This window comes from Heloderma suspectum, chromosome 3 (genome assembly GCF_057233095.1).
Source record: "Heloderma suspectum isolate Gila_16-S chromosome 3, 16-S_ref, whole genome shotgun sequence".
Classification (NCBI taxonomy): Eukaryota; Metazoa; Chordata; class Lepidosauria; order Squamata; family Helodermatidae; genus Heloderma; species Heloderma suspectum.
Window position 1 is genome coordinate 326,581,082 of NC_139460.1, and position 20,281 is coordinate 326,601,362.

General features: G+C 48.2%; 1 protein-coding gene across 1 annotated transcript in view; it reads left to right on the top strand.

Moving 5' to 3' along the window:
- The window catches only part of LPP (LIM domain containing preferred translocation partner in lipoma), a 382,758-nt gene that overhangs the window by 24,614 nt on the left and 337,863 nt on the right, over window positions 1–20,281 (top strand). Inside the window, exon 3 of the mRNA XM_084847796.1 lies at window positions 16,945–17,072. The gene's annotated coding sequence lies outside the window, so the exon portion shown is untranslated. The remainder of the gene's footprint in view (window positions 1–16,944; window positions 17,073–20,281) is intronic.

Here is a 20,281-nt window from a genome sequence, read left to right on the forward strand (position 1 = left end):
AATGGGGCTAGATTCTCACAACCATCTCAATGAGTGTATAGAGAATGTGAACGCACCGTCAGTGTAACATGTGAATATATCTCTAGTTTGAGACACAATCCTTCCATGTCCTTCTCCTACCACACAGAAAGTAAGAGCAAAGATCGGGCCCCTTGCACTGCATTTCATCTTTCAGAAATGTGGTGTGAGGCCCTGATCCTTCTGCTCCCTACACCTGTGTATTCCATCCCCAGCTCTCAAAATTATCTGAGGGTCAAACTGTATGCTATTTTAAAAGTGTAGCTGCCCCCCCCCCATTTTTACTTAAAAGTAAGCCATGGGGCCTCATATCAATCAAGAAACTAGAGTGGGTGCCATTTTGGCAATGTGAATTGGAGGCATGGGGGCCTGATCCACATTGGGATCATGCGGGTGGGGGAAGGATTAAAGTCTCCCTACCACGTCCCTCCCAGCACAATACCAGGGTCCCAATCTGTGCAGCAATGTCTAGAGTTATCTTGTGAGGTCACATTCCATAACAAAAGGAATAGGCATTGCACATAGAAGCTCTCTGTAATAGAATTCCTCTGAAAACACTGGAGTACTGGCAGCATTCTAGCTTCAGAGTGAAACTGACCATGCCAGATATAATTTTGCCAGTGGTTGCTGCAATTAGCTTTCATGAACGTTGAAACCCCTGCTCAGAATTTCACCAAACCAATCAAAGGCCCACCTCCTTGACAAGCCAGAACAATATACATCAGTTGCTGTTGTTGTTGTTGTTCAGTCGTTCAGTCGTGTCCGACTCTTCGTGACCCCATGGACCATAGCACGCCAGGCCTTCCTGTCCTCTGCTCTCTCCCGGAGTGTGCTCAAGTTCATATTCATTGCATCGGTGATGCAATCTAGCCATCTCATCCTCTGCTGTCCCCTTCTCCTTTTGCCTTCAGTCTTTCCCAGCATCAGGGTCTTTTCCAGGGAGTTTTCTCTTTGCATTAGGTGGCCAAAATATTTGAGCGTCAGCTTCAGGATCTGTCCTTCCAATGAGCAGTCAGGGTTGATTTCCTTTAGGATTGACTGATTGGACCTCCTTGCAGTCCAGGGGACTCGTAAGAGTCTTCTCCAGCACCACAGTTCGAAAGCATCCATTCTTCGGCGCTCAGCCTTCCTTATAGTCCAGCTCTCACAGCCATACGTTACTACTGGGAAAACCATAGCTTTGATTATACGAACCTTTGTCGGCAAGGTGATGTCTCTGCTTCTTACGATGCTGTCTAGGTTGGCCATAGCTTTCCTCCCAAGGAGCAAGCGTCTTTTCATTTCTTGGCTACAGTCACCGTCTGCGGTGATCTTGGAGCCCAAGAAAATAAAGTCTGTCACTGCTTCCATTTCTTTCCCTTCTATATGCCAGGAAGTGATGGGGCCAGATGCCATGATCTTCGTTTTTTTAATGTTGAGTTTCAAACCAGCTTTTGCACCCTCCTCTTTCACCCTCAACAAGAGGCTCTTTAGATCCTCTTTGCTTTCTGCCATTAGGGTGGTATCGTCTGCGTATCTGAGGTTGTTGATAATTCTCCCAACAATCTTAATTCTGACCTGTGATTCATCCAACCTGGCGTTTCTCATGATGTACTCTGCATATAAGTTAAATAAGCAGGGCGACAATATGCAGCCTTGTCGTACTCCTTTCCCAATTTGGAACCAATCGGTTGTTCCATGTCCGCTTCTTACTGTTGCTTCTTGACAGGTTTCTCAGGAGACAGGTAAGGTGGTCTGGTACTCCCATCTCTTTCAGAATTTGCCACAGTTTGTTGTGATCCACACAATCAAAGGCTTTAGCGTAGGCAATGAAGCAGAAATAGATGTTGTTCTGGAATTCTCTTGTTTTCGCCATGATCCAGCGAATGTTGGCGATTTGATCTCTAGTTCCTCTGCCTTTTCGAAACCCAGCCTGTACTTCCGGTAGTTCTCGGTTCACATGCTGCTGAAGCCTAGCTTGTAGGATTTTGAGCATCACCTTGCTGGCATGTGAAATGAGCGCAATTGTACGGTAGTTTGAACACTCTTTGGCATTGCCCTTCTTTGGCACTGGAATGTAAACTGACCTTTTCCAGTCCTGTGGCCATTGTTGAGTGTTCCAAATTTGTTGGCATATTGAGTGCAGCACTTTAACAGCAGCATCTTTTAGGATCTTAAATAGCTCAGCTGGAATACTGTCATCTCCGCTAGCTTTGTTGTTAATAATGCTTCCTAAGGCCCACTTGACTTCACTCTCGAGGACGTCCGGCTCAAGTTCAGTGACTGCAGTATCATGGCTGTCAGAGACATTCAGATCTTTCCTGTATAGTTCTTCTGTGTATTCTTTCCACCTCTTCTTAATCTCATCTGCTTCTGTTAGGTCCCTGCCTTCTTTGTCCTTTATCATGCCCATCTTTGCACAAAACTTTCCCTTGATATTTCCGATTTTCTTGAAAAGATCTCTAGCCTTTCCCATTCTATTGTTGTCCTCGATTTCTTTGCATTGTACATTTAAGAAGGCCTTCTTGTCTCTCCTTGCTGTTCTCTGGAAATCTGCATTCAGTTGGGTATGTCTTCCCCTTTCTCCCTTGCTTTTCACTTCCCTTCTTTCCTCAGCTACTTGGAAAGCCTCCTCAGACAGCCACTTTGCTTTCTTGCATTTCTTTTTCTTTGGGATGGATTGAGTTGCTGCCTCCTGAACAGTGTTATGGACCTCTGTCCATAGTTCCTCAGGCACTCTGTCTATTTCTCTGTCAACGGCATTGTTTTCAAGGTGCTTCCAGATGGATTGCTTTATAATCTGCTCCAGAATTTTGGTCTGACTGGTCTGTAGTTCCCAGGTTCCTTTTTTTTACCCTTTTTGAAGATAGGGACATTAGCCCTCCTCCAGTCATCTGGCACTTCACCCGTCCTCCATGATTTCCCAAAGAGAATAGACAACGGTTCTGAGAGTTCTTCTGCCAGTTCCTTTATGACTCTAGGATGCAGTTCATCTGGCCCTGGAGATTTGAACTCATTCAAAGTAATTAGGTGTTCCTTGACCATATGCCTGTCGATCTCAAGCTGCAATCCTGCCCCTTCAGCCTGTACTTCGCCTTTGCCAGGGGGATCATAGACTGTCTTTTGGGAGAAGACTGAGCCAAAGTAGGAATTGACCACTTCAGCCTTTTCCTTGTCATCTGTTATCATTTTGCCATCCTTATTTAATAGCTGAACCACCATTTCTTTCCTCTGTCTTTTACTATGCACATAGCTGAAGAAAGCCTTTTTGCTGCTTTTAGCATCCCTCGCTAACCTCAGCTCATTCTCAGCTTTAGCCTTCCTGACGCCATCCCTGCAATTCTGTGCTACCTGCCTGTACTCTTCCTTTGTTACTTGGCCTTCCTTCCACTTCCTATATGTGTCCTTTTTTTGTTTTCAGGTCATCTCTAAGCTTTTTATGAAGCCACACTGGCTTCTTCTGTTGTCTTCTGCCTTTTTTTCTTGTTGGAATTGTTTGTAATTGTGCCTTTAGAATTTCCTTTTTTAAAAACTCCCACCCATCTTGGGCTCCTTTTCTCGTTGGAGTCGCTTGCCTTAGGACCTGACTGATCATTGTTCTGAGTTTATTAAAATCAGCTTTCCTAAAATCCAGGGTACGCGTTTGACTACACTCGGCTTTTGCTTCCTTTAGAACCAAAAACTCAAGTATAATATGGTTGCTTTCCCCCAGAGTTCCTGTAAGTGTTACTTTATCCACTAAGTCATCTCTGTTGATTAGGATCAAGTTTGAGGCTTATAAAGGCAGAACCTTTTTTTGTTTTTGCAACTCACTTTAAAGGGACACAGGAGTGCCCCTTTAGTTAATGTTGTCAGTAAGTGAGCCAATGGATGGTCTTGGCCCACTCCAACACTGTAGTTGTGGACTGTCAAGTCTGTGGCCAACATCCAAGGATGCAAGGTGGGCTTCTGCTAAGTTAGATCATTGCGTCCCCTGGCCTAGCATTGTCTCTTTTGATGGGCAGTAGCTCTCCAAGTTTACAGGAAGAGGTCTTTGTGGTGCACTTCTCCTGGAAAAGATCGGGGCCACGCTGCCCCTCCCGATAACATCAGTAGGGATGCCCTAGATGTCATCAACTCTGCATGTGATAGGAGGGCCTGCTGATGGTAGTGGTACGGAACGGATGAGTGGTGAAAGAAGAGATGTGTGTCCATCGCATCTTATCTGTTCCTCCAAAGAATGCAGGTCAGCACACATTGTTCTCTCGCCTTCTCCCACATTTACCTTTGCAGCTGTCCTGTGAGGTAGGTAACAGGCTGAGAGACAGTGACTGGCCCAAATTCACCCTGTGAGCTTCCCTGGCTGAACAGGGCTTTGAACCCAGGTCTCCTTCCTTGCTCTGTGCAACTTTCTACCACTAAACCGCCCTGGATCTCCAAGCATGGGGGCAGGCAATGTTTTATGGGAAATTGATATCTGTGTAAGAAGTGGGATGACCCATGGAGGTCCTGTCAGGTAGGGATGTCAGAGAATTCTGCCACGGATCTGGTCTTCCGACCGGCTGCTGCCGCCGCCATTTCCAGTGTTGGAAAAAAAAAAAAAAAGACGTGATAGGCTATGTAAAGATTTACGTAGCCTATCATGGCTAGGTTTTTTTTTAAAAAAAAAACACGACGTGATAGGCTATGTAAATCTTTACGTAGCCTATCACGTCTGACTTAAAAAAAAAAAAACACGCGCGTATGCAAATGGCGGCGGCTATGGCCGCCGCCATTTGCGTTCCTTATTTTGGACCGTCTTATTGGGCCGTCTTAGTCTGCGTAAATATTTACATAGACTAAGACGGCGAAAATAAGGGGGAACGCAAATAACGTTTTGTTTTTTTTTAAAGTCAGACGTGATAGGCTACGTAAAGATTTACGTAGCCTATCACGGCTGACTACAGGGACGCAAACGGCGGCGGCTATGGCCACCGCTATTTGCGTCCCTGCTAGCCAGCAGCTGGATGTCCAGCTGCTGGCAGAGCCAGCCGGCGGCTCCGCGGAATCCCGGCGGAGCAGAGCTGGCTGGCCAGGATTCCGGGGGGGAAGGCGCAGAGCACCTCCCCCCCCGGCGAGGATTCCAGGGGGAGGGATGGAACGCCTCCCCCCCCAGTGGAACCCGGCGGAGCCAAGTAAGGGCAATTTCGTACATCCCTACTGTTAGGTCCCTGCAAGAAAGAAGTGAAGGAGTGCGTAACATGGCCCTGACATGGAGAGACCTGTAGTTGGACCTTTTGAGAGCGCTAATGTAGGGCAAACCAGCTGCTCTGGGACAAAGCTGTAAATGTAACCAACAAGCTGTCTGAATTTCTCCCTCCCTCATTTCCTTTCCATGACACTGTTTTTGACAGCCAGAACTCATAGGTGGAGCAGAAGGGGCAGGTACAAATTTGTTTTCCTTGTTCCCCTTGCATAGCCCCTAGCAGCCTCAGCTAATAAGAGAGTAGCGTTGATTTGGTTATTTCAGCTAATTGCAAGGTAGAAGGAGAACCGTGCTTTTCCACGGTAATTATCTTGGATAAAAAGAAGAAAATTGCACCTATTACCAATTTACTTCCTAACTCCTACTGGGCCTTCATCTGGAGAGCCCAAGAGACGAATGTGGTTGCCAGCCGTTCTCAGTATGAATCCTGTCGATTGAAAGAAGCCACGCACACACACACTCACCTGGCAAGAGTATTTTTGCGGGGTGTTCCAGGGAAGGCTGGGCCTTCGTTTAGGCAGGGGGTGTCCCTTGGCTCACTGCCAGCTTCTTAAGCTTTGGGCTTGAGGGGGTGGTAGGGAATTCAGACTGCTCTCCCAAGCCAGATGTTGCAGGCAAGGAGAAGGGGCCGTCCTGAGAAAACATTTCAAATATTTGGCAAGCTCCAATTAATACTGTTTTTTTTTTTTTTTTAAAGCGTTGTCACCAAATTTTCACATATCTGAACACGAGAGGTTCTTGGGGGCAAGGATTTGTCTTTGGGGCTTCTGCTGCCCTGGAAAGTGCAATGTACATTGGTAGCATTATCTACTGACATATATTGGAAAGAGGGCCTCTTTGGTGGTGGCACCGTGGCCTTGGCATCCTCTTGGATTCCTGCATTGAGCAGGGGGTTGGACTTGATGGCCTTGTAGGCCCCTTCCAACCCTACTATTCTATGATTCTATGATTCCCCAGGGAGACTCACCTGGAGCTGAGTTGGATGTCTTGTTGCTGTCAGCAGAAACCCTTTTTATTTCCCCAGGCTCCCTCTAGATTTTCTTATTTTGCTTCTGTCCTGTGCTGGTCCTTTGTATGTTTGCTGCATTATTTTTATTTTATTTCATTTATTACATTTATATCCCACCTTTTCCCCTCTGGCAAGGAACCCAAGACAGCTGACATGGTCTTCCTCCTCCTCCTCGACATTTTATCCTCACAACATCCCTGTGAGGTAGGTTAGGCTGAGAGTCAGTGCCTGGCCCAAAGTCACCCAGCGAGCTTCATGGCTGAGTGGGGACTGCAACTGGATCTTCCAAGTCCCAGTCTAGCACTCGCACCACTACACCACACTGGTGGTCTTGGGTATGGTTTTCTGGTTGTGTTGCTTTGATGATTTTTAAACACATTTTGAAAGGCCTTGCAGTGTTCTGAGAATCCCATTGGATCAAAGAGCGGGGGCCTAAATCACAGAAAGAGGAATGAATAAGAATGTCAGATCATGTGGAGAGCCCTGCTGGAGCAGGGCAGCATCCTGGCTCGCACCAGCTAGGTGGCTCTTGGGAAGCCCAAAGCAGGACAGAAGTGCCATTGTGCCCTCAGGATCTGAGTATTTATGGCCTGCTGTGTATCAGTCATGGAATTTTCTCAGAGCCATCATGGCTAGCAGCCGATAACAGACTTTGTCCCATTCCCCTTCGAAGCCATCTAAGCTTCATCACCACATCTTGCGGCACAGAATCCTGCAGATGCGTTGCACATTGTTTGAAGAGGAACCTCCGTTTGTCTGTCCTCAGTCTTCTGCCAATCAGTTGCATGGGTTATGCCTTCCCCAACCTGGCGCCCTCCAGATGTGTTGGATTGCAACTCCCAGCATTCCCATGGGCCATGCTGGCTGGGGAGGATGGGAATTGTAGCCCAACCCACATGGAGGACACCAGGTTGGAGAAGGCTGGTTTTATTATTATGCGAGAGGGAGTCAAACTTTTTTTGCACTGTGCAGAATTATATAAAAAAACCTGTTGTGTCATGTTCCCTGTTAGTTATTCCCCCCCCAAACTAAAAAGCCCTCCATGCTTTTGCCTTTCTTCATAAAGGAAGTGTTCCATCCCCCTGATCATTTTGGTTTCTTTGTTGAGATGTAGCGACCAGAACCATGTACAGTCTTAGAAATGTGGCCGCACTATCCATGTACGAAACATTGGTATACTGTGATGCACCATCGTGGCATACATTGCACTGAGAGAGGCACCGACCAGAACGCCTGCAAAATGGACAGCGATGCTCTGCTCACTATTGGGTAGACGGGTTGGGGTTTTTGGTTTTTTTTGGAGCACTCTGCTTCGAGCTTGCTGTGATGCAAGAGAGATTTTGGCCATGTACAGCAGCACCAGTCTGGAAGCTGCTTCTGCCTCATATGTTCAGGGGGTGGGGGGCATGTGTGTGTGTGTGTGTGTGTGTGAATAATGTGGCTGCAGGGGTCTTTTCCACACCATTGACACCCGATCAGGAGGGAGGGTGCTATTGAATGGGAGAGACCCACATGTTTCCTTTACTTGTGTGGGTGCCCCTGCAGTGTGACAGTACAGCACACAGATGTGGCTCTGTTTGCCACGACTGAACAACAACAACAACAGCAAGTGTGTCTGAAGGGGCTGTCGGGCTGAAACAGGCATCACTTTAAATCAGTGCCTAGCAACTATGTTTCCCTGCCTCCATTTTTATTGTAGAGTAGGTGCAAGGGCCCCAATCCAGAACTTTAAAAACCTTCCAGCCATCACAGTAAGGTCCCGGTCTTGATCATGGGTCCTGTACCTCCTTTAGAGTAAAAAAGAAAAAAAGAAAGAAAAAGATGCAGCTACTAGACACCAGTGTAATGTAATGTCTGTTTTGGCCCTTAGACCCAAAGACTGCGCAAGGATATGGTGGTTTGTAGGGATGGGGGAAGGCAGTTCTGCTGAGGACAGTCCAAAGGCACTGGGTCTGTTTTAGGCAGGAGAAAAGGAGAGTAAGGAAAGATGTGCTGACAGTTTTCAAGTATTTAAAAGGATTTGGGAAAGGAGTGGGAATCGTTGTTTGGTCTATCAAGAGAGGATGAGACGAGAAGCCGAGGATTTCAAATTGATGTTGCCATTAGGCTGGCAGATCAACATCATCTCCTATCCTGTCTGAATTGCGTGCCTTCGGATGTCTCGGAGGTATGTGCAGGCTGGCAGAGTTTGTAGACTTATCTCTGAAGGCCAGTTTTAAATTACAGGCAAGTGGAACAAGGCTTGCCATTAGGATGAACAGCCTGACTTGAAGAGCAGTTCCGTGACCAAAATGCTGCCAGAGGAGCATCCCCACCCATGGGTGGGAACTTGTCCAGTTTTGGCCAGGCTATGAGCCTGGAGGGGGCAGGGCGATGCCAAGGAAGGCCTTGCGCAGACATCCACCAGCGGCAGGGAGCAGGGGCAGGGTCCAAGTAGCAGTTCCAGCAGGCAGGGGGCAGAATTTGCCTGATGGGGGTCAGGCGTTCCCAGGGAAGGCAGACATTGATCCTATTTTGTAGATCCTAGATGTATTTTGTTTGTTCATTCATTCATTGAAAGCATTTTTGTCCCACACGCCCCGGGGTCTACAATACGGTGCCAGTGGGCAACACTGTGCCATAGCCTTCCTGCCTCTCCTGAATTTTCTTTTCTTTCTTGTGATTTTAATTTTTTAAAAAAAATAATAGCTGGGAGGCTGGCACACTGCGAAGCTCCATCTCTATTTGGGTTCCACATAGTGATTTTGTGCTTTGGAGCTCAGACATCCCCCCTCCCCTCCATCTCTGCCTTGTACTTAGGTTTTGGGCAAGTCACTTTTCTCACCAGTTTACCTTCTGGGAAATGGGTGTTTTGCGACTGAGTGTGCCCGCCATGGCAGCCATTTTGTGAATGGGCACATCTCCCCATGGCAGCCATTTTGTGAGTGCCCATGGCACTCCCTCAAAATTCCAAATGTGCCCACTGGCCCCAGAAGGTTGGGGACCCCTGAGCGACTTACAAGAACAAATTATTAGATGAGCCCTGCCCTCAGGCTTACAATCTAAAAAGACACGAGACACGAGGAAAGGGACTGGGAGGGAGGAGGAAACACGCTTGATGGTGGTGCTTGATTCCTTTGCTCAGGTGGATGAGCATATAGCTATTCTGGAAGTAACTGTACTCAGGTTTGCACTGCATCGCTTGTCCTGCTGGGGTGGAATATTGTCCGCTCTCCTTCTCCCATCTGCTCAAAGCATGATGTTGCCTCAAAAGCCCTTCTGGTGGCACTTGAGGGAGGGAGGGACCTGCGCTGGGAGCGCGATCCACAGACTCTCCTTGTCCCCAGCCGGCATGGCCATTAGGCATGTTGGCTGGGGATGGTGGAAGTTGTAGTCCAAACACATTGGGTTGGGCAAGGCTATTCTAGATTAAAAACATGCCAAAAGGGTTGACACATGCGGTACAGAAAGAAAGGATTTTATGTAGAGGATCTTGGTGCTGTTCGGGCAAACTCAACATGTACTTGGTAGTGGCTAGAAAACTGGCCCACTCTTAGCCCAACTGGGCCTGTGTTGGAATACCCAAACCTCTTTGGGGTGAGGGGAGATCTGGTGGCGTTTGAGTCAAGTACTTATCACCTGTTTTACATATGAGGGAGACGTTTGGAGCCCGCTCTGGCAGCGTGTGACCATTTCTCGGTGCCCGGTTTCCAGTTGTTGGGAATGGAAGCCTCTTCCTTCTGGGTGAAGGGCAAACGTCAGATCTTCCTCCTCCTGGGTTTGCTTTCAGAGAGAGGCTCCCTGACCTGGGTGCCCTCGGAGCCGCGTTGTGACACTCCTCCGCTTGACTTCGTTTTCTCCCTGCTGGGGCTGACTTGGCTCATCTGCCCTGCTGCCGCGCTTGAATGTGAGGGATGCCCTGTCAACACGGACCGATGCGGCGAGCCCTGGGACATGTGACGTTAACGCAGCTGGTGTGCCGGGAAGGAGCCTGGCTGGGTGCTAAATTCATTCAGAGCTGACTCAGTTGGACCGCTGCTGGGCACGGAAGGGAACTGATAACGGTGGAGGGATTCAGGATGACCCTGCAGCTATTTGGAGGCTTGTTTATGCCATTTAATCATGAGCAGGATATCCCAAGTATCTCCCCCGTGACTTCCTAAGAGATCCATTTCTTTTCTGAGGAATTTGAGGCTTTGTAGAAAAACTCTGAGGCTGGAGAGAGGAGACAGTAGTTCTTTTCAGAGTGTGGGATGGTACAATACAGGGTGCTTCCAGTAAAGGTTTGTATTGAATCATCCTGCATGGTTCAAGGAATCTTACATCGGGGCGGGGGGGTGGGGTGGGGTGATCACATCATCTTCCATTCATAACCTTATTGCATTTGCCCACCACTTCTTCCATCCTTTTCCTTACTGCAGAGAATCAGTTATGGAAAGGCAGACTGAATAGCTGCAGAATGCCTTCTAATTGGTTGCGCCAGGAGCCTTCTGTCTGGAAGCACCCAGAGCTGCTGTTACTCATGTCTTTGTTTACAGGCTTTGAAAGGTTTTGTATGGTTCAAAAGCCTGCAAAACCTGTTTGATCGGAGCTGGTAGTGGGATGGAGGAAATGAGCGATGAAATGATGGCTTTGCCACGCTGTTTTCAGGTCTCTTAGAAGCTCCAGCCCAAGGAAGGGGCTTCCACGGTCACCCTAGCTTATTCCTCCCTGTAGTCAAGCATTGTGTTTGTCTTGTCCTCTGTAGAAAGGAAGAACACCTGTCTGTTGTTGTTGTTCAGTCGTTCAGTCGTGTCCGACTCTACGTGACCCCATGGACCATAGCACGCCAGGCCTTCCTGTCCTGCGCTCTCTCCCGGAGCGTGCTCAAGTTCATATTCATTGCATCCGTGATGCTATCTAGCCATCTCATCCTCTGCCGTCCCCTTCTCCTTTTGCCTTCAGTCTTTCCCAGCATCAGGGTCTTTTCCAGGGAGTTTTCTCTTCGCATTAGGTGGCCAAAATATTGGAGCTTCAGCTTCATTATCTGTCCTTCCAATGAGCAGTCAGGGTTGATTTCCTTTAGGATGGACTGATTTGACCTCCTTGCAGTCCAGGGGACTTGTAAGAGTCTTCTCCAGCACCACAGTTCGAAAGAATCAATTCTTCGGCGCTCAGCCTTCCTTATAGTCCAGCTCTCACAGCCATACATTACTACCGGGAAAACCATAGCTTTGATTAGACGGACCTTTGTCGGCAAGCTGATGTCTCTGCTTCTTACTATGCTGTCTAGGTTGGCCATAGCTTTCCTCCCAAGGAGCAAGCGTCTTTTAATTTCATGGCTACAGTCACCATCTGCGGTGATCTTGGAGCCCAAGAAAGTAAAATCTGTCACTGCTTCCATTTCTTCCCCTTCTATATGCCAGGAAGTGATGGGGCCAGATGACATGATCTTCGTTTTTTTAATCTTGAGTTTCAAACCAGCTTTTGCACTCTCCTCTTTCACCCTCAACAAGAGGCTCTTGAGATCCTCTTTGCTTTCTGCCATTAGGGTGGTATCGTCTGCATATCGGAGGTTGTTGATAATTCTCCCGGCAATCTTAATTCCGACCTCTGATTCATCCAACCCGGCATTTCTCATGATGTACTCTGCATATCAGTTAAATAAGCAGGGTGACAATATGCAGCCTTGTCGTACTCCTTTCCCAATTTTGAACCAATCGGTTGTTCCATCTCTGGTTCTTACTGTTGCTTCTTGACCCTCGTACAGGTTTCTCAGGAGACAGGTAAGGTGGTCTGGTACTGTTTGTCTTGTCCTCTGTAGAAAGGAAGAACACCTGTCTCCCTTTCTTTAAATATTTGAAAGCTGCACATCTCCCCTAAGCTGGCATTTGACATCAGCCAGTTTCTTCTTGTCTCTTCTTGTTAGGGATGTATGAGAATTTCAGTTTTGCTTGCAAAACATTTGAGCTTGCCCTGTTTGAAGATCTGGACGTGAGCTGCCAAAAATATTTGCAAATTGTCAAACACATGCTCATGTTCACCTTGTTCCCATTTCCAGTTTGATTCGTGCAGATTTCCTAATTTCCTAATAGATAGAATCAGCCCAGCTTTAGTCTATGGAAGAAAGATGCACTAATTTGAAAATTTGCCTAAATTTGGGGTAATTTGATCGCTGCTCGATGTGTGCAAGTTTCCTGTTTGTGCAGGAGCAGGAATCGGGCAGGAGATGAGCAGTGGGGTGATGTTCAGATCTCGAACATTGTTCGTTTGCCCATCCCCGCTTGTGTATGACTTGCCTTTTGCAGTGTGCACTGTCCTTTGTAACTCTCTGAATCTTCTTGTCCAACTTGCCAAAAGCCTTCTTGACTTGTATGGCCCAGAACTGAGCACAAGACCTTTGAGTCGTGTGGTTCTTCCATTGCTGGGCGGAGTTGATTGATTGTGTGAGTGTCTGTGGTTCAAGCAATTGATTCAGAATAAAGAGAAGCTGTGGAAACACCCTGCTTTCTTTGAAGGGTTAAGAAAAAGGTTAGGTGAGGTATCTTGCAGGGAATATATTTATTTATTTATTTAATTTCATTTTTATACCGCCCAATAGCCGAAGCTCTCTCGGCGGTTCACAAAAATATAGGGTAAGATGAAATCAGGTCTGGTTGTCATGTGTTCTCGAAGCCTATACAGGGTTCTTCTCCAGTGGTCTGGGGTGGGGTGAAGGGGGCTAGAAATGTATTTTTCCGCAACAAAAAGATTCACGGCCCAGTGGTACAGTGCATGGGTTGAATGGAAAAGGCCCAGGTTCAGTCTCTGGCATTTCCATTTAAAAAGTTCTCAAGTAGGTGGTCTGGGAAAGATAATTTCGATTGCTGCTGCCACTCACAGTCATATAAAGGAGATGGATTTCTTCCCAGCATTCCACGCCCCCCCTCCCCCAAGGGTAGTTGTTGTTGTTGTTGTTGTTGTTGTTGTTGAGTCGTTCAGTCGTGTCCGACTCTTCGTGACCCCATGGACCATAGCACGCCAGGCCTTCCTGTCCTGCGCTCTCTCCCGGAGCGTGCTCAAGTTCATATTCATTGCATCCGTGATGCTATCTAGCCATCTCATCCTCTGCCGTCCCCTTCTCCTTTTGCCTTCCGTCTTTCCCAGCATCAGGGTCTTTTCCAGGGAGTTTTCTCTTCGCATTAGGTGGCCAAAATATTTGAGCTTCAGCTTCAGTCTCTGTCCTTCCAAGGAGCAGTCAGGGTTAGGTCTCTGTAAAAAAAATTGCCAGTGTGTGCTTGGATAACATCAATGAATTGGAAAAGCAGGACCGAACGATCTGCCCAAAACCGAGAGTGGTGTTTTGATCTTGTGGTGCACTCAAGAGCTGCACTACAATTCAGTTTGTCTGAAATGTATACAAGAGACTTCTTGATCTTGCAAACAGCCATCGGCTGAGGCATTTCATACAAAAGCCAAAGATTACCTAGCAGCATGGAACATCTCTGCCTGTTGCAAGTTTCGAAATGGTTTCCTTTCCTTTACAGGTTGATGTATTGCTTGGTACACACTTTGGTTAAAATGTGGTTGAGTCACCAGGGGTCACAGCTGACTCCTGTGCTTCAAAGTGGCTTCAAAGGCACATCTGACTCCCAGGTTCCCATAGCTCAGTGGTACAGCCCCTGCTTGAATGCAGAAGGCCACATGCTCAATATAAACAGACGGAGCTGGAGAAGGCCTCATTGGCCTACTCCCTGCGCATTGAAGGAGATCGAGAGCTAGGCCATCTGCAATCCCCAGGGAGGGAGAGCACCCCCCCCCCGCCCGGGTAATTGGTTCCATTGTCAAACCGCTCTAGTCATTAAGACATTTCTCCTGGCCTTCCTCCTGTTAACATCGCTGTTGCTGCTTTTAACATCGTCGATGTTTTTGTTGTTTTTATATTTTTATCACTTTTAATATTTTAATTGCTTTTATGTATTTTATTGTTGTAAGCCACCTTGGGAGGGCTTCTGCCCTGAAAGGCGGCCAAGAAATATTTTAAATAAATAAATAAACACGATACAATACAATACTGTGCTAGGCTGCCCAATGATCTGAGAGTCCACTCGGGTTGAACTTTTGAAGGTACTCCTGAATTCAGCGCTGAACCTGGATGCCCAGGTTTTGGCAGTGGCCAGCACCACTGTTTAATTTTTGTATTTATTATCTGTATATTTATATCCCACTTTTTTCTCTTGAAGGAACCCAAGGCAGCTTACATGGTGGTCCTCCTCTCCATTTTATCCTCACAACAGCCCTGTGAGGTAGGTTAGGCTGAGAGTCAGTGTCTGGCCCAAAGCGAGCTTCATGGCCGAGTAGGGACTAGAACCCGGATCTCCTGAGTCCCAGTCCAACAGTCTAGCCACTACACCACACTTGTGCACAACTAAGAGGAGGGCATCAACTGTGCCCATTTTGGAGAAACCAAAATATCTGTTCTACAATGGAGGGATAAGCTATGGTCATTTGCACTCATGGACAAACTTACATTATATGTGCATTCCTTAGGGACACGAGAAAGATTTTCATGCAATTTGGCATCTGTTTATTTCCCATGCTAATGGAAATACTGACAAATTCAACATACCAATATCTCATGTAAATCTATGGAAAGGTTTGGTGTGTTGACAGTGATTTTCATCTTTATATGACTCTTCTATGGAAGGCTGAGAAGAATAAGGGTATGGTCTTTATAAAGGGAGGGTTGTCCATTTCTTGGAAGTATTTTGTGTGTATAGTTTGGTAACTTTATTGTCCATTTGATGATATGTGTGTGTGTGTGTGTGTGTGTGGTTGATTGTATAATAAATTATTTATTTATATTTTTTAAAAAACTATGCCCATTCCTAGAACTGTCAGATTGGCCATGCCTTCATTGCATCTTGTTTGGACTACTGCAATGTGCTCTACGTGGGGCTGCCTTTGAAGAGCGTTCAGAAACTTTAGCTGGTTCAGAATGCTGCAGCTGGACTACTGACTGGGGCTAGTTATAGGGATCACGTGACTCCTGTGTTACAACAGCTTCACTGGCTACTGATCCATTTCCTGGCACAATTCATTGTTCTGGTTATGACTTACGTGATTTGGTACCACGCTATCTGAAAGACTGTATTCTCCCATTCAAGCCTGCCCAGGTTTTAAAACCTTTCAAAGAAACCCTTCTTTCTGTCCAGCCAAAATCTGAGGCCTCCTTGGCAGGAAATGAAGAGAGGGCCTTCTCCGTGGCTGCTCCCTAGTTCTGGAATTCCTTGCCATGGGAAGCCTGTCTAGGCCCTTTTGTAATAAGCATCCGCTGACAGACAAAGACACTTTTATTTAGACAAGGCTTTGGCTTCATGACTTGTTATGGCCACTGTATTTTGGTCTCTGGCTGTTTTTTATTGGTTTTCTTTACTTACTCCGTCATACTTACTGTGTTCCATGTGGAAAGCGATGGAGAGCTCTCTGCAACTCGAAACTTGTCTGGAGACCAGATGTGGGAAACCTTAGGCCTGGGAGCCAAACCCAGCCACCCAAAGGAAGGGGGTGTGGCCATCTGGGGAATCATGGAGGCTGGGTTCAGCCCCTAGGCCTCAGGTTCCCCACCCCTGGTCTACAGACAAGTTCCAAGCTGCAGGGAGCTCTCCATTGCTTTCCACATGGCAAAAGTGAGCATGGCTGTCTGTCCATGATGTTTCCTTGTCCTTGTGTCCTCTGTGATGGATGGGGAGAAAAGGGTTCATGTGTCTGAGTGTGGGAGCAGTAAGAAGAGAATCAAGCAGTTATTCATCTCTGTCTTAAGCTGACAGTAAGGGGGAGAGAGGCCAGGAGCAGCTCACGTTACTTTACAGCGTTTCTCTTATGTGGTAGAGTTCATGGACTTCATGGGTAATATTGGACTGTTCCCCCAGCCATCAGGAACAGAAATATGGCAGAAAGGCATGGGGCGTTCCAGAAAAGAGTGGGTGGCACTTCACAAATGAAGATCTTTTGGTGTATACCTAAAATGAGGTATGCCTGAAAAGGGAATGCGTGAACGTGGCATCGGTTTTGTACAGGTACACTCGGAGAGAAAGAATGGGCTGCCTGTTGAGGCTGCTCTTAGTGGCAAAGCTGGGCTTGCTCCACATAATGACAACAGCTCAAACAAGTATGCTTACAGGTCCCTGAAGGATGGGCATGCAACAACGAAAAGGCAGGGGAGGAACAGGAAATTCAAGGGCAATGGTGCATCTCAGGCCAATTTCGGATGTTTGTTTGTTTGTTTATTTACAATATCTATGTATCGCTCCATATCTAGAACACATTTTGGAGTGGTGAAGGCAAGAAATAAAAGAGTAAAAAGGGCCCTGCTGGCTGAGGATTGTGGGAGCTGTAGTCCAACACGTCTGGAGGGCACCAGGTTGGAGAAGTCTGGTCTAGCTGCTGGTGATGGAGGTGCCACACATCCTTACCAATAGCAAACGTGGAATCCCTGCACATCTCCCGTGCACACACGTATGCCCGGACTTGCCGATGGCACTTAGCCACTTGCCTCTCCACACAGCTCCTTGGCCTCCTTGGCTTCGCCTGCGTTGGCAGGCTCGGACAGCAGAGCCGAGGACGAGCTCCACTCGTTCCCCCGTCCGCTCTGCCTACCAGACCTCCCTGGCTGAGGAATCTCTTAAACAAGAGCGGCAGGGGCGGGGCCAGCGGGCATCTTGAAAATCCCACGGAGAAATCCCTACATCCTCAGATCTATTTTGCCTTTTCACAGGGCTATGCAAAAATTCCCCACTTTGTGACTCTAGAGGATCACGACGAAGGAAAGCCTGCAGCTCACCCGAGTGCCTGTCTCGATCCGTCCACTTGCTAGGAGGCCAAGCTTTTGCAGCGAGAGATCTGGTATGTAGACCCACTTCTCCTTGGGCCGTGACTCCAGCCTCCCACTGTGCTGTCAGGATGAGTGCAGTGCATCTCTGACCCTCCACGCTTTCTTGCCTGGATTTACCAGGAGTAGCTTTGCAGCAGCCTTCCGCTGGGGATGATTGGCTGGGGATGATTGGAGTTGTAGTTCAACCCATCTGGAGGGCAACAGTTGGGGAAGTCTGTCTTCTAGGATAGAGTCAGTTTGCAGAAACTGGAGCTATGAGATGCAGCGTGGCCAACTTTCAGTTGTAAGTCTGCCTGATCAGTGGATAGAGCCAGGGTGGGTTTTGAGCAGTGGGGTTGGGGTAGGGCTGGGGGGGGGGGGAACAGAGTGTGGCTTTTTTATAAAACAGGTCAGGAAGTGGAGTCTGTGGTGGTGTGCTGGGAGGGCCTCATCCTGGCGGTTTTGGGTGGGTCAGCGGGTGGGGCCTGGCAGATCAGTGTGTGGCTCAATGGAATGGTTTTTTCTCCCTCCTCCGGATGGTAAATATGTGGTTTCTGCAACAGAATTCCGAGCACCAAGTCTGAGGCAAAACTATGGAAGAGGCAGTTAAGATTCCGCAACTCTCCAGTGAGGTCTCGGTGCTTAACTGGGAGGGTTAAATCTTGTTATTGATCTTCCATGTGTAACTTGTTTTGAGTGTGGAAAAAGCTTTCCCATTCTGCTCTTCTTAGCTGCATTGTGAGGTAAAGAAGGAGGTTTCCAGTTCTGTGTCCAGTTCTGGGCACCACACTTTAAGAAGGATGCAGACAAGCTGAAGAGGGTTCAGAGGAGGGCAACGAAGATGATCAGGGGGCTGGAAATAAAGCCCTGTGAGGAGAGACTGAGAGAACTGGGCATGTTTAGCCTTGAGAAGAGAAGACTGAGGGGAGACAGGATAGCGCTCTTCATGTACCTGAAAGGTTGTCCCAGAGAGGAAGGCCAGGATCTCTTCGATCATCCCAGAGTGCAGGACACGGAATCATGGGCTCAAGTTCCAGGAAGCCAGATTCCGGCTGAACACCAGGAGAAACCTCCTGACTGTTAGAGCAATATGACAATGGAACCAATTACCCAGGGAGGTGGTGGGCTCTCCCACACTGGAGCCATTCAAGACGAGGCTGGACAGGGATGCTCTGACTTAGATTCCCGCATTGAGCAGGGGGTTGGACCCGATGGTTTTATAGGCCCCATCCAACCCTACTATTCTATGATTACATGATTCTATGGTTTCTAATCCCGCTCCGTAAGAGGGTGGGAAAAACTTATTTTCCCAAGTTTGCTCAGGAAGCTCCTTGTTGGGCTGGACGGTCAGCATGGCCTGGTGCCCTCCAGAGGGGTCGGACTGCAATTCCCATCATTCCCAGCCAGACTGGGAATGATGAGAGTTGCAGTCCAACCCCTCTGGAGTGCACCAGGTTGGGGAAGGCAGATTTGAAGTAGGCTGATCTTATTTTATTGTCTCACATTTATTTTATTGTCTTGTATTTTATGGTTTTAATTGTTGTGAACTGCCCAGGGATCTTTGGCTATTGGGAGGTACGGAAATAGAATACAAATAAATAAATAAATAAACAACCCCGCCCCTTGCGCTCTAGTAAGACCTCACTTGAAGGAGTGTGTCATGGTGCGGGTGCAAGGTTTCAGCCTGGCGTGTGCTCAGGCCCAGGCAGCAGGCAGGAGGAAGGCAGCACTGAAGAGAACCTAATGTCTTCTCTTAGTTATTTTTCCTGGTCTGAGCTGTCTGTCCATCCCTGGCACTGGACTGCTCCTCTAGTTTGTGTCACCTGATTCTCCAGGCCTGCAGGGTTCTGGGATGCTTACTTGCCAGTGTCCCGCTTGATGCACCACTGCGGTCCTGGTGGCACTAGGAGCAGTGAAGCCATGCCTGATCTGCACGGTTGTTGGCCCTAGCCCTGCGTCCAGCACTGCCGCATTGCCTTGGCCCTGATCCTGCCCCTTCAGGAGCAGCCGGCATACAGGCATCTGGCAGGCAAGCCTTCTCCTGAGATGGGAAATGCATGGTGGGGAAAGACTTCGGCTGAATTTCTGGGTGTTCAGTGTCGTTTAAAAGGCAGAGAAGCAGGGCCAGGAGAAAATGGTGGGTGTCGTATTAAGGCAGAGATGAGGAACCTCCTGCCGTAGGTGGATGTGGGCCCCAGGGAATCCCCATCCAGCGTGCAGTCTTGGCCAGGGAGCACTGGTCAGAGAGAAGTGGCTGTGTAGAGGCAAATTGGCCTTTCAACACCCTGCAGAGAACAAGCTGTTGCATTTCACAGACAGAAGATCTGCTTACTTGTGAGTAGACATGCAGAGGCTTGGGGTTTGGGATTCTGTTTGAAAGTGCTGCTGAGTGATTCAGTCCTGCTTACTTCTGAGTAGACTTAACATTGGTAATAATCACATTTGGCCTCGCCCACTCTGGACTTGGCCATGCTCTCAGTTGCAGCGTGTCCCCCGAGACCATTCCCGGTTTGCAATTTGACCCTCGGGCTGAAAAAGGTCCCCCACCCCTGTATTAAGGTGACTAGATGCCAAAGAGGATAAGTCTCCTGTGTCAGGGCATGGCCACCTTGGAATGAGACGACCCGTTGGTCCAGTCCAGTGAGGCATGCTTACTCGGGCTTGCAAAGAGGTCTCTTGGGCAACCTCTGGAGGAAGACATTTTGGGGTGGGAGGGGTGGGGGGGCTTGCTGCTCATAGTCCAGCTTTGCCGCGACCTGGGGCTGGCGTGTGTGTATGTCTTTCCCCAGTGTGGGCTGTTCCACGTGGGGATTAATTGTGCAGACTGAGAGCATCCCAGACATGCACACAACCCAACTTGGGTTTCCAGTTTCTCCCTTCTCCTGTGAAATATGCACAGTGTCGTGCTCCTTTTGCTCTGCCTCCCACCTCCGGATTCTCTCCGCTGCTGGGCTGAGCCCCAAGCCCTGCAATAGTACATCATAAAGGTCAGTTTCTGAGCAGATCCGAGCCATATATGGCCAAAGGCAGCGTCTCTCCTGCCCGTTGCCTACAGAACCGATAAGTTTCTTGCTTGAAAGGAAGCGACAATCGGCCCCCACAATCTCGGCTCTGCAGCTCGTTTCTGCGAGGGAATGGCTAGCTTGCACATTCTTTAGATTTGCAGTGCTCCAATCTTGGAGGGGTCTGTTTGCACTGGGACAGTTAACTGCCTCTTGTCCCCCGCCCCCCCAGCAACCAT